The sequence below is a fragment of the Ictalurus punctatus genome, chromosome 3 (assembly GCF_001660625.3).
Source record: "Ictalurus punctatus breed USDA103 chromosome 3, Coco_2.0, whole genome shotgun sequence".
Taxonomy (NCBI): domain Eukaryota; kingdom Metazoa; phylum Chordata; class Actinopteri; order Siluriformes; family Ictaluridae; genus Ictalurus; species Ictalurus punctatus.
Window position 1 is genome coordinate 24,091,581 of NC_030418.2, and position 12,141 is coordinate 24,103,721.

Consider the following 12,141-nt stretch of genomic DNA (forward strand, 5'->3'; position numbering starts at 1 on the left):
TCATAAGCATTAGCACTGAGATTCCCTTTCCTCCCATGAGCTAGGATGACTGAAACTTGACACTGTGCGCTTTAGGACAGCTATGATCCCCATCTCCCCGTCGAGGCTCTGGGCCATCTGTCATATCGGCAAGGGAGGAAGTACTGATTAAATCAAGCTTAATATTCTTCTCCCAAGCCTGTTCTCTTTCTCCCACAGGTGCTGGTCTGCTTCCTGTGAGCACACCTTCGTTTTGCTGATGCATAAACACACACTGCTAGACACACAGCCACTCAGACCCCTTGGCTCCAAGTATACTTCCTGCCACGGGAGTTGGCACACAGCCACGTGTGTGTGTGTGTGTGTGTGTGTGTGTGTGTGTGTGTGTGTGTGTGTGTGTACCTCAAGTTAAGCCTAAAAACTTAGGGCACATGGAGACAGTCTAAGAGGCACCGTCTGAGCAATTCATTCCTGCTCCCTACAGATTTCCGGCATGGATTGAAGTTCTTCGTCACCATGACTGATTTCCACCACATTGATCTTAAAGCCTGGCTTCATACCACGTGTGTCTCTCCACCCCCCCATGTTAGTGCAGCCAGATGTTTTCTCTGCATCTTAGTACAGCCATAGCATGCAGAGATGCATTAATGTGTTAGATTTTGGGAGGACGGCATGTGTGTGAACATCAGTGTGTTGTGCTTATCTTCTGTGCTGTGCATCAGCCAGGCTTCAGGTGAGCACTTGTCCAGCACAATCCAACTGTGTCCAGTTGCATTTTTTTTATTTTTTTTATTTTTTAAAAAGTGTTGTTTAACAACGAAAACAAATTTCGAGTCCTTCTGTCTGAGACATTGACCTGTTTTATTAATCTCATTGATTTAATATTTATGAAAGAAGAATTCAGTCAGTGATGGTTCTTCATTTACCTTTTCCACCGCTTTGTGGAGATCTGTGTGTGCTGTGTAGTTTCTCCATTATGTCAAATTTGGCTCTGATAGAGAGAGGGGGGGGGGGGAAATAGTGATCATGACCCAACTGTTTTGACAAATGTTAAATGCAACATTAAATTCAACTATAAATGGATAAAAAAAACTATTAACATATTTCTTAATTGTTCCTTAATTCATAAAAATGTGTTTTGTTTTTTTTAAAAAAAAAAAGTTGATTCATTTCCTATAACAGCATACCCAGTAATGGTTTCCAGTTCCACAATGAAGATAAATTGACTGTCTTTCATTCATTAGCGTCCAACTAAATTATTAACAAATAATTCTTACCTGTTCATCAAGGGAAAAAAAAACTAAAACTGCAGCATACCTTTCCATTGTTCTCTTGTAGTATCATATGAACCCTTTCACTCATAGGCTCCCATTAGCTTTATTTATTCTCGCACACTTTTAATATTTCTCTCTGTCCTGATTGGCTGCCGACTCTTGGCTGTCACTGTCAAGTCTGACTTCTTTTGTGCCTAATTTGGGGCATGGAGACGTTTGACATATCTGTTCTGGTGTACAGCGTTGGGTATAATGTGTTACAAAGTAACAGGTTACTGTATTCTAATTACTTTTTTCTGATAATACAGTAATATAATGCATTACATTATAAATTTATGTAATTTCATTAGTTACTGATATCAATAAAACTACATTACTTGCATTACAAATTTATTGTTAAGAAAACAATATTAAGTAAAATGTATTTTTAAAATAAATGGCAGGGGCGTAAGCTGGCCTGGGCATTTCTTTAGCCCCGAATAATTCTGCACTTGTAGCAGTTTGTCACTACGTAACTGGGCGTCAGTAAAAGAAGACTTGACGTTTTATATCTTCCATTAGCCTTCTGGCTTGTCCATGTGATCTTTAGCAAACTGCAGATGGGCAGCAATGTTCTTTTTGGAAAGCAATGGCTTTCTCCTTGCAACCCTGCCATGCACATCATTGTCATTCCGTGTTCTCCTGATGGTGGACTCATGAACATTAACATAAGCCATTGTGAGAGAGGCCTTTAGTTGCTTAGAGGTTACCCTGGGTTCCTTTCTGACCTCATGGACTATTACACCTCTTGCTCTTGGAGTCGTCTCTGTTGGTCGACCACTCCTGGGGAGGGTAACAGTATTCTTAAATTTCCTCCATTTGTACACAGTGTGTCTGACTGTGGATTGGTGGAGTCCAAACTCTTTACAGATGCTTTTGTAACCTTTTCCAGCCTGATGAGCATCAACAACTCTTTTTCTGAGGTCCTCAGAAATCTCCTTTGTTCGTGCCATGATACACTTCCGCAAACATGTGTTGTGAAGATCAGACTCTGATAGATCCATGTTCTTTAAATAAAACGGGCTGCTCGCTCACACTTAATTGTCATCCCACACCTGACTCTAATTTCACCTTCAAATTGGCTCCTAATCTTAGAGGTTCACATACTTTAGCCACTCGCAGAGATGTTATATTGGCTCATTTTCCTCAATAAATAAATGTCCAAGTATAATATTTTTGTCTCACTTGTTTAATTGTTCTCTTTTTCATATTTATGCAGAGATATAAACAAAATTCTAAAGGGTTCACAAACTTTCAAGCACCACTGTATATTTTATTGGCCTGATACTCCTAAAATAGTGACAACACCTGAGGCAAGTTTTATAAGTCCAACTTTTTGTAGTGTATTTTTGTAGGTTTGATAGGTTTTAAAAGCAAAGTAATTAGTAAATCTGATAACTTTTTACATGCAGTAATCAGTAATGTAATCAAATTGCAATTTTAGTAGTAAAAGTAGTAATTAATAATGTTTTTTTTTGTTTGTTTTGTTTTGTTTTGTTTTTTGGAGGCGTGTAACTTACCTAACACTGCTGGTGTATGATGCCGTTTTCTTCCCACACCCCCGATACAGCACTGACTCAGAATTACAGTATTGACTAGGGCAACACATAGAAGCTTATTTACATCACATTATTCAGTATTTTAATATACTGATTCAGTAGCATGTTTTTGTTGTTCATTTTTAACCAAAAGTTCTTTGCAGTGTAGATTTAAGACACTTTAAGGCTGTTCAAAAGGATCTTGCCTTGAGATTTTTTCACCTTGTGTTCAACATGCAACTGTCCATTATTATCCTTTGCATGTTTGATTGGAGCTAACCAGTTAATGGCAGCGTCCCTACATACATGCAGCAGTCATAATTTATGAAGAGTCTGCTCTTTGAGCCCTTAACTCCAGCAAACTCCTCATTATGGTATGAAACACGTAGTAAAACAGGATATCGGCTTGTTTTATTCAGACCTGGGAAGTTACACCCCTGATTACATGTCAAGTGTTTGGTGAGAGGACTGCTTGCTTAATGAAATAATTTTAGAGCCTGAAATCAGCATCATGAAGATTCACTTCGAGATGAAGGTGTGAGCTACTGAAGAGTTTTCATGCTTATTCTGCAAAGGTTCATTCTGGGGTTTACGTTAGTTTTCATATAATTGTCAGTGAGGATTTAACATTCTTACAAGTCCTTTTACAGACATTAGTGAAGTGCAGTACTATAAACTTGGCAGACTAAACAATAGAAGTTAACTATCTATATATTTAGTGTACAGGAAAAGTAAATCAAACTGTGGCCTTGACAGAGCAGAGCCAGAGCTTTGGCAGAGCTCCAAGTTTCCTGACGCATCTGTCTTTCTTATTGCTCATTCTCTTCTTTGTCTGTCTCCAAAATGGCTGCTGAGCATGCTTTGCTGATCTGACATATGGATCTGACCGATCATTGGGGCTTTATTGAGCCTGCCTTCAGTAGCTACTCTGAGTGATGCTAAAAGTCCTTAAAGGAGCTTAATGCACTATTGATCACTTTCACCTTAATGCAGATGAGCTAAGAGGAATACCCAATACCACATTAATTACTTTTAATTGAATATATTAGTAAGAGGATTTGGAATTATCCCCTATAATATAATAGAATAATTCCCTTTACATGGTTACATCGTCTACAGACATGCTAACTTACCAAAATAGAGTATGTTAGCATGTCTCTAGACGATAGAAAATATAAATAGTCAACCATGTAGAAGGAATTATTTATATAATTCCAGAGTACAGTGTTTCACAAAGTAAGAAATAAAGACTTGTACAGGTGAATCGCGCCTAGGAAAGTGTCTAAGTGTCACACAAGGTACTTAAGTGAAATGTTTGTCTGCCTGAGACAGCTGGAGGAACAATGATAGTTACCCCACTGTGTCTTAGGAGGGAATGTGGGTACTTGCAGCCAGTCCAGATTTTTAAGTTGTACTAAACACACACACACACCCATCCCCCTCTGCCGTTTACTCAGACATCCACCCTTGTATGATCACAAACGTGGTTCAAATATTAACATAAACTAGACGATTGGGTAAACAGAGCAGGCCGCACCTTAACGAATCCTTGTGGGTCATGCGGGTTTAGTTGCAACCCAGGAGATGGCAAGTCTCCATGTTGCTTACTACATTGTCCTGTGGTTAAGATGAGTCTGTGTGTGTTTAGTGCGATGGAGGAGGAGATGTACTGAGTGCTTCATTCTCTTCAGCATAGGCCTGCTGCCTTAGGCCACACACAACATCTGTCAGTATGTTAAGAGAGCCAGAAAAAGAGAGTGTTTCCCAGCCCCCTTCTTCCCCAGGGTGTTGCTCCAGCTTCTTTGGGGGGATGGGAGCCTGTTTGGGATGGCAATCTGAACTGCATATTTTTAAGACTCTTTTTGCCAGCTAGCACACATATAGACTAACCTTTATATTTCACCACAACTCAGTATAATTGTTCCTTTCTTTGCGCTGACATTTTCTTGCATGACTTGAAAAGGTCAGTCCAAAATCAGTATCAACCCCTTCTTTGGTAGAGAAACATAGCCTTTATTTAAATACATCTTCTCATCTTGGTCTTGTTTCTTCTCTTTATTTATTTATTTTTTGTCCTTCATCTCTCCTATCCAGTTGGCACATGTTGGTTTTGGCAGGGTTCCTGTGTTTAAAGTTGAAATGTCAACATGGAGGTCACTTCACCCAAAAGAAGCACACAAAGCAGTTGGTTATTCCATGGTCTTTTTTTTTTTTTTCATTGACCTGAGCTCAAACACTTTTTACATTAAAGTGAAGCATATGTAGATATGAATAGCTTCATTACTTTATATGAGCCAGCTGTATCCTGCAGTTCCACTAATGAATCATACTGTGTTTGATGGTTATAGTCTGTTGTCATTATGTGGTTGATGGAGAAGGCCAAAAAGATGGGAGAATTTCCATTTCTTTCCACAGATGTGAGCTCAGCACTTCCGTGGCTACAGAAAATGATGATCTTTTCATTAGGAATGGAGAGATCTCAGCAAAGTATGTATCCACATGGGTGGAGAGGTGCTGCTGGATCAGCGCTGCTATACATATACATGTAAATATACAGTATATGTAAAAGGATTTTTCTTTCTTATGCTATACAGTTTAATCGCTATTACTGACAGACAAAACAAGATGATCGAGAATAACAAGTAAATACATAGTTTTCTTTTTTCCTTCTTCTTCTTTAGTATCTTATGCTGGGCACTAGATCTGGAGCCTATCCCTGGAACACTGGGGGGAGGCAGGAATACACCCAGGATGTGACAGCAGTTTATCACAGGATTCTATCTACACACATCTTTTTGCCACTTATTAGCTGGTTGCTCTCAGATCCTAATGTAACTTAAAAAGACAGTAATGACTAATATGGCACACCTGAGCTCTGTTTTTCTGTGTGTGTGTGTGTGTGTGTGTGTGTGTTTTAACACTAAACTAATATTGGGTAGGACCCAACTTTGCTCTCAAAACAGCCTCAATTCTTCATTATATTGATTCCACAAGATGTTGGAAGCATTCCTTTGTGATTCTGGTCCATGTCGATATGACTGCATCATGCAGATTCCTGCAGATCTTTCAGGTGCACTTTCATGCTGCGAATCTCCTGTTCTACCACATCTCAAAGGTGTTCTATTGGATTCAGATCCGGTCACTGGAAAGTCCACTGAAGAACACTGAACTCATTGTCAGGTTCATGAAACCAGTTTGAGATGGCTTGTGCTTTGTGACATGTTACATTATCATGCTCAAAGTAGCCATTAGAAGATGGGAAAATTGTGGCCATGAAGAGATGCACATCATCAGCAACAATACTCAAATAGGCTGTGGCATTCAAGCGATGAGTGATTGGTATTAGGGGCCAAAGTGGGCCAAGAAAACATTACACCACCTCCACAAGCCTGGACTGTTGACAGAAGGCAGGTTGGGTCCATTCATTCATGTAGTTGGGGATAAATTCTGACCCTATTATTTGTGTGCCTCAGTAGAAATCAGGATTCATCAGACCAGGCTACATTTTTCCAGTCTTCAGCTGTCTAGTTTTGGTGAGACTGTGCCCACTGCAGCCTCAGCTTTCTGTACATGGCTGACAGGAGTGGAACCTGAAATAGTTTTCTGCTGTTCGAGGCCATCTACCTCAAGGTTCAACATGGGCATTCGAAGATGCTTTTCTGCTCACTACAATTGTATAGAGTGGTTATCTGAGTTACTGTAGCCTTTCTGTTAGCTTGAACCAGTCTGGCCATTCTCTGCTGACCTCGCTCATCAACAAGGCATTTTTATCCACAAAACTGCTGCTCACTGGATGTTTTTTCTTCATTGCACCATTCTGAGTAACCTCTACAGACTGTTGTGCATGAAAATCCCAGGACATCGGCAGTTATAGAAATACTCAATCCAGCCTGTTTGGCACCAACAATCATGCCACAGACAAAATCACTGAGATCACATGTTTCCCCATTCTTATGGCTGATGTGAACAGTACACAAAATTGCTGGCCCGCATCTGCATGATTTTACGCATTGTATTGCTGCCACCTCATTGCCTGGTTAGATAATTGGATGAATGCGCATGTGTACAGGTGTTTCTTATAAATGTTCTCATTGAGTGTACAGTGTTCTTTTTTTTTTTGTAGGAATGTATCATAACACCTTAAGATACTGATGCCACTTTAAACATTTCAAAATGCTCAAGTAATAACCATTTAACTCTCATAGTGTTCAGTCAGCCTAATCTTCTGAAAAACATACATGCCTTTTGAACCAGTGCATGGTTGGATTTCTCAAGATTTCATGCTAATCATAAAGAAATCATAAAAACGGACACAAATGCTAACCTTGCCTCATCCCTAACCTCAGTCTCTGGTTCTTTTCATACCACTGGACGTGATTTTGTGAGAAGTGTGAGATCATGTCTCAATTCAAGACTAAATATGTTAAAATCAGTATTGCGTGGACTTGTTTTTCTCAGTGGATGGTAACAAAAATCGCTCTGATGTTTATAAATGTTACCCATCAGCAGACTGGCTCGATTCCAGTTTGTGGTGTGTTGGCTGTGGTTTGGGGAGATTTTCATGGGTGGAGATGAAATGAAGCTTTGGATGAGCAGAAAATCTAGTGGAAAATCAGATCCACCACTCCTCATATCATCAACATCAGCTACAAGTATCCATCTAGCTTCAGCACGCATGTATGTACACACACACACCTTATCAGATTCAACATGTCATTCAAACATTGATGATATTTGAAGAGTAATTGTGAGCTCAGTGTGTGGAAGATACGTTTAGCATTAATGCAGATTTGCTTCCTCTGAGTTCATTTGGGATTCACTGACTTATTTCCAAGGCAGTCAGTGTTGATGCTTAATACGTGTTGTGTCGTATGTCAGTTTAGAATGAATCTGGAAGACTTAGTTGTGTTTTGGGTCCATATGAAAACACACACACACACACACACACATACACACATATCTGCTCCAGATGGTCTGTGCTCCTTTCATTTACTCAACAGAGCAGAACAAAGCTGTGCATGCACATCAAAACCTGCCAGACAATAGCATGAGTGCACAGCTCTGCAGCCTCTCCATGGTGAATAAAAACAGCACATGCATCAGGTAGCCAAATCAAAATGATCGAACCATGTTGCCCCATCAGTAGCATTTAATCAACCTGCCGTTTAGACTGTGATGAGGGCAACTGAAGAGGCATGTCAACAACTCAAGCATTTAAACTGCCATTGTTCAGCTTCACTCACACTGATTACAACATTGGCCTGTGTGACTTTATATAATAATAATAATACATTTTTAGGAGTGTAATAAAATGTAAAATGATTAATCATAATGTCTGATCCACTAATTAATACCTTCAAGCAATATCAGTACTGGTGGCTTAGTGGTTAGCATGTTGTGCCTCACACCTCTGGGATTGGGGGTTTGAATCCCACCTCTGCCCTGTGTGTGTGGAGCTTGTATGTTCTCCCCATGCTTTGGGGGGTTTCCTCTGGGTACTCCAGTTTCCTCCCCCAGGCCAAAGTCATGCCCTGTAAGTTGATTGGCATTTCCAAATTGTCCGTAGTGTGGGAATGTGTGTGCAATTGTTCCCCGCATGTCCACACCATGCTTTTTGCCCTGAGATACCTTGGATAGGCTCCAAGCTCCCCCGTGATCCAGTGTAGGATAAGTGGTATGGAAAATGGATGGATGGGTTATTGCAACATTTATTGTAGATGTTAAAACATTGTTATGGCAGTAATATCTAACACCAGATGTCATGTTTTCATCCAACATATTTAGATGATTTCAGTTTAATTAAATCTTTATTTATTTATTTATTTTATAAAGTTTGATTTCAACATCATAATGCTTTTAAAACAGATATTGTCACGAAGAACACACTCATTCACTTTCAGTAAGCGCCAATCTACCTACTGGCTTGTTTTTGGGAAGTGGATCAATCCGGGGTCCCTAGAGCTGGGAGGAGGTGATACTACCTTCTGTACCACAGTGCTGCCCTGTCACAAAACAGCTTTGCAGAAATTTGGGTCTAGAGCGTTATAATAATCATGTCAAAATTGACTGTTAAAAAGGAAAAGTTCGCTGATCCAGACTAAGGAAGAAACCTTTTTTTTAAAAAAAAGAAAAGAAAAAAAGAACCAAATTCAAAGGAGGAATTTCATTATTTATTAACTTTATCATTGAACTAGTACAATGAGATTGAAGTTGCACTTCCCCATCAAGCTCTGTTATGTTTACATATTAAATTAAAAAGCAGAGGAAAGACCAACAATACTCATTGTGTTGAAAATATATAGGAAGAAGAGTCTGAGTGTGAGCATAACACTGGTAAACATGAACTGCAACAACTTAGAATCAATATTTTATGAAATTTGAGAGGAATTGTACATCCAAATGGCTTCAAGCAGGAGGACCAGGGGTAGAGTTTCAGGATCATACACCAGTGTCATATCATGAAAGTCCAGATTTCCCTGTTCCAACACACCTACTGAACTTGGTAATTAATTGGTGAGATGAATCACGTGCATCTGCGCGGGGAAAGTTAAATCTGCAGTTCAGATTAGTGGTGATTTAAATGTGATTGTGATGTCCCAGTCCTGCATCACACCCTGCTGTGGATGTCAGGGTTCCAGCTGCCCCATCTGTGAAGTGTCGTGCCTCGTGAGTGGAGATCAGGACTACTCCTGCTTATCCTCTAATCTTTGATCATTATCACGTTACTACTGCTAGAGCTAGCTGCAAACATACCTTTATCCCTCCCATTCTGCTCACTGCTTAGCAATGGATGTTCACCATTTTCCTGATCAGATCCTGACCATCTTGTTTGATCTAAAAGCAGTTACTATTGTAACATGTATTTTTAACTCTTTTTACCAGAGACCAAAACAATCTAATTTACACCTGATTTGCGGTGCCTGTGTTCAGCATTGAATTGATTTGTGATGTCACACTCCAAAGTAGTGTTTAATGGCTCATATGAAAGTAGATATTCGGGGCGTTAAACATTTGTAGTTATCTCTAAGTATTTCCTTTTTTAATCTAGACTACTAGGTTTAAATATTAGGATTTTGTTGTGACAATTGTGGCAGATGTGCTGTCCATTTTTATCTCTGTACCAGTGTTGTTGTGGAGAGGTGTGAATTGTTTACAGGGGGTTCACACCACTCCCTTTTCCCATCGCCGTGCTCACAAGCAGCTAAACACAGAGACACGATACTCTACACACAGAAACCCAACAGTGTCTTGACTAATCTTATAAAAGTCTATAAAATAACTAAAATAATTAATTTGTTTATACTGATTGAAAATGTCAGATAATTCGATTCAGCTGAATGGAACGCCAGTGTACTGCTAGAAATGGTTAAATGCAAGATATACAGTATCGTATTATCAAGCAATGTTAACAGTATTTTCTGGGACATTCTTTCACGTTTTTTGACGCAGTTTGAAAATATGTCATGGCTGGCTTTATGTGTTTTGGCTTCATGTGTCTATTCAATTCAATTCAGTTTTATTTGTATAGCACTTTTAAGAATGGACATTGTCTCAAAGCAGCTTTACAAAAACATATAAACACAGGATACAGATTTTAAATGTGTGAATTTATCCCTCATGAGCAAACCACTGGCAACGATGGCAAGGAAAAACTCCCTAAGATGATATGAGGAAGAAACCTTGAGAGGAACCAGCCTCAGAAGGGAACCCATCCTCATCTGGGTAACAACGGATAGTGTGAAAGTAAAGGAAAGTTCATTATGGTTTTTATATGAAGTCTGTTTTGCTGAACTAGTCCACTGTTCACTAAAGGAGACTTGAGTGTAAAATTGTATGTGGAACTTCAGTCCTAAGGCCATAGTAGCAACCATAGTCCCAGCAACCACCGTGAGAATGTAGACTTGAGGTCCAAAACCATTTCCATGGTACTTCAAGCGGCACCATCCTCAGCAGTCTCCAGGCTGCACTGCTTGGGGTCGTCCTCAGTGGCAGAATGTAGCCTCCAGCTGATGAAAGCTCCATCCAGATGTAGGGCATCAGGATTAATCAGGCAGGTCCGGAGAAGAGAAAGGGTCAAGATCACTGACATCTCCATAATATCATGTGTGGCTCGACAGAAGGAGAGAGGGAGAGATTGTTGGGTATCTATTTGTTAGGTACCCATAGTTTAGGTATAGAGATTGTTAGGTAGGTGTCTATTAGCCTGTAAATTGGCAGGTGACTAAATTGGGGAGGAAAATGGACTGAAAAGAAATCCGTCATGTATATACAGTATTTGGCCTCCATTGTTTTTTTTTTTTTGGAAGCTGTATTTTTAATGGTTCAAAGCAAAACCTTTTAAAAGCCTCAGTTCTGAAAAATGCAAAAAGCTGAACATATACTGTGTGTACTTTTAAAGTATTGTAAATACAGTAATAGTAATAGAGTACAAAGTATGTAGAATAATACATTTGATTGTCTAATGCCAATGAAGCTATTAACAAACAGCTAGCCGGCTAATTATCTGATAATAAATTGACTTGTATTTGTCACCAGTTGATCAAGTGAGATTTCAGTATTAGTGTCTCCATTTGCACTGGCATATTTTTAGCAATTTGTATGAAAAATAAAATGTAAACATAAAAACTACATTGTTTATCACTTCGATTAGCTTAACTCATAGGTTCTGTGGGTAAAGGGTTCTGAGTGCCTCACAGAGTAAATTTAGTGACATCACTAACTAAGCTGGTACTAAGCTTACAGCCATTTGTATTTTTTATTCTTTAATTATTCAGAACCCTCATCATTTTAGAGAGGACAGTTCTGCACTTATACTCCTCTGCATCATTCTCCTCTCACAGATCAGTGAATACGAGAGCTGTGCATGCCTGTAAGCTGAGTCTGGGCAATGTTACTCAGTTGATTAGAGGCTATTAACTCTGGTACAGAAGGAAATGCCATAACAAGGAGTCATCTGTCTTCCTGCAGTATTCCCTTTTCACATAGTATACCTGCACACAAGATATGCATATCATTCTTCTAAAGGAAGGTGAAACCTTTGATGCTACGGAAAAGGGAATTTACTTTTCTTCCCAACAACTGAATTCATAAATCTCCACTGAGGTAATGAGCCTATATGAAAATAAGAACAAGACAAGTTCGAGGAAGGTGATATGAATTGCTGCCACATATCAGAAATGATATACCATCTGTCCTAGCTCATTTCCTTGACATGAGACAGAATCTGTCTTGGGTTGTCTTTGTGGCTTGCATAGCAGACATAGTGAAAGGAGACAAGCCACTTTAATTTGTCTTGTGTACCACAATGAGAT